General features: G+C 33.2%; 1 long non-coding RNA gene across 1 annotated transcript; it reads left to right on the forward strand.

Moving 5' to 3' along the window:
• Positions 1 to 1,332: 1,332 nt before the first annotated feature.
• Positions 1,333 to 2,181, forward strand: LOC149238293 (uncharacterized). Its single transcript, XR_016245360.1, has 2 exons — positions 1,333 to 1,966; positions 2,105 to 2,181. It is a non-coding gene; the product is annotated as an uncharacterized LOC149238293 (long non-coding RNA).
• The last annotated feature ends 235 nt before the right edge of the window (positions 2,182 to 2,416 follow it).

A 2,416-nucleotide genomic window follows, 5' to 3' on the forward strand; every position in this document is an offset into this window, starting at 1 on the left:
AAAAATATTATTATAATTATTTATTATTTACTATTAAATTTTCAAATTATAATATATTTTCAATAACATGAATTTGTAATACAACTTTCATATAATCAAATATTCTAATGCTAGCAATCATGTGTACAACACATTTCCTATATATCAAATATTCCTTGATATTCAATAATTAAATAATTCATAGTAAGAATTAACCACCCATCTTATTATTATGTCATTTACTTTTATAAAAAACAAGAGTATCTAGTGTAGGGGTAGTCTTTGTTGATTTCCAAACTTTAATATCTCTGTTAAATTTGTCAGATTCGTTAGGAAATCTTAAGGCAACCAATATATCCAAAGCTATTGAGCCATAAATATGGTGGGGCAGTATATGTTCATCGTTGGATCGAAACAAGTACATTATCTTGTAGTGAACATATACTGCCCCACTTATTTATGACCCAATAGTATGGTAAATAAGAATCTTAATATGTTTGTCAGATCTTGAAAACACCACTATACTTGACCATCACTACAAGAACCCATCTAGCTCTCCATTAATAAACAAAATGCTGAATTATTAAGTCCCATCAATCTTTTATGAACCCTGCTATGGCTAGTGCTTACCAAGTACACAACCCATGAAAAACACTTACCCAGTTATCTCATTGCTGTATCAAATCTCTTATTACTAGCTTATTGGAAAATTGCAACAATATTTTGTGAGTTACCAGATCTGCAATTCAATGTACATTTTCAACCTAAAAATCCCAGCGGAAACAACAAATCATAATTAGGTTTGTATAAACCCTAGCATGGCATATGAAAAAGAAAGCACTGAAACTATACTCAGATATATGTTATTGATTTATTGTTCACGTTGTCTCTATATATTTGGATCACTTTTAATAAAAAATAAAAGAACGACATCAGAATGCCATTAAATATAATTATCTGCATATATTTCGATTAAGGTGAAGGATGTTCTGCAATAAATTTGTTTGAAATCAAATGTTAGGCGATTTTTTAAACCCATTTTCCTAAAAAATAAGGGACACATACTTAGCAAAATACTTGGTGTAATAATCGAATGGTCACCGTTGACCTATCAATTTAGGAATCATGGCAATAACACAAAGTAACTATTCTCAGATATATGATATTGATTTATTGTTCACCTTGTCTCAATATATTTGGATTACTTTTAATAAAAAATAAAAGATCGACAATGCCATTAAATATAAATTTCTGCATATATTTCGATTAAGGTAAGGGATGTTCGGCCATAACTTTGTTTGAAATCTAATGTTAGGCGATTTTTTAAACCCATTTTCATAAAAAATAAGGGACACATACTTTAAAAAATACTTGGTGTAATAATCGAATGGTCACCATTGACCTATCAATTTAGGAATCATGGCAATAACACAGTCTGTGGGACATCAAATAACAACCCACATGCAGGTAGTTGAGTTGTATCTTAGCTTCTCTAACATACGCATGCATTACAGTTATTGTTAGTATTCCATTTCCATGTTGAAACATTATGTTACCTGGTTTTATTTAAAATAGAAAGGCTACAAACCGTATTCTGTTTGGCAGAAGGTAAAAGATCTCAATTTCCAGCAAGGGGGTCGAAGCATCTGGTGTATATCATGAAAAATCCAAATCCAAGAAATCAGATACCGGGGAAGGGGGTAGCTATATGGGACATGTGGTAGGCAATGGAGTCCATTATCGCTCTGCGCCTTTCTCCTCTGCGTGTAGTGGCCATTACTGATGATCTATGTGCGTAGCTGGTGTTTGTGCTCCTTCTCGCTCGCCTCTCTATGCAGTTGGGGGTTTTCCTACCATATCTAAGCATACACATAAACATCGCACATCCCAGAATTGCAGACTTATTAGAAGGGTGCTGGCAGCAAAACCCAACACTGAGTCCAGATTTTTCTGAAATGACAGAGATTCTTCGCAAAGTCTCAAAGAGGTAAACAGTTGTAACTTGTTGACACGAAATTGCTATTAATTTGTAAGGTGCTTCATGATCATTTATGTTTGTACGATAAAACTTATTTCTATTGAAATATAAAACTGCGTTTAACAAAAATTTGCTTACAATTTCAAGGGTCGAAGACTTCGTTGGACTGCGAAGTTTCAGGAGAGCTTCGAAATATATTTGTAAGAAGCCTTCAACAAAGAGAATCCATGGTCGTGAGGGTTTAGACCTCATTGGATTGTGAAGTTTCAAGAATGCTTCGAATCCATGGCCGTGGGGCTTTAGATATAAAATTGGGTTTAAAAATTCTCTTCAGGAGTCCAATAGGTTATATGTATGAGAATAATTCTTCAGTCAAGAAATCAAGCCATCTAGCAGGTGAAATCTCACAAGTACAAACTTTCTAAAGGAATTTTGAGAAATCAGTTTGAGAAAGCAGTT

This window comes from Pinus tabuliformis, chromosome 8 (genome assembly GCF_031772625.1).
Source record: "Pinus tabuliformis cultivar Carrire ecotype Pingquan chromosome 8, CPIR1, whole genome shotgun sequence".
NCBI classification, from domain to species: Eukaryota; Viridiplantae; Streptophyta; class Pinopsida; order Pinales; family Pinaceae; genus Pinus; species Pinus tabuliformis.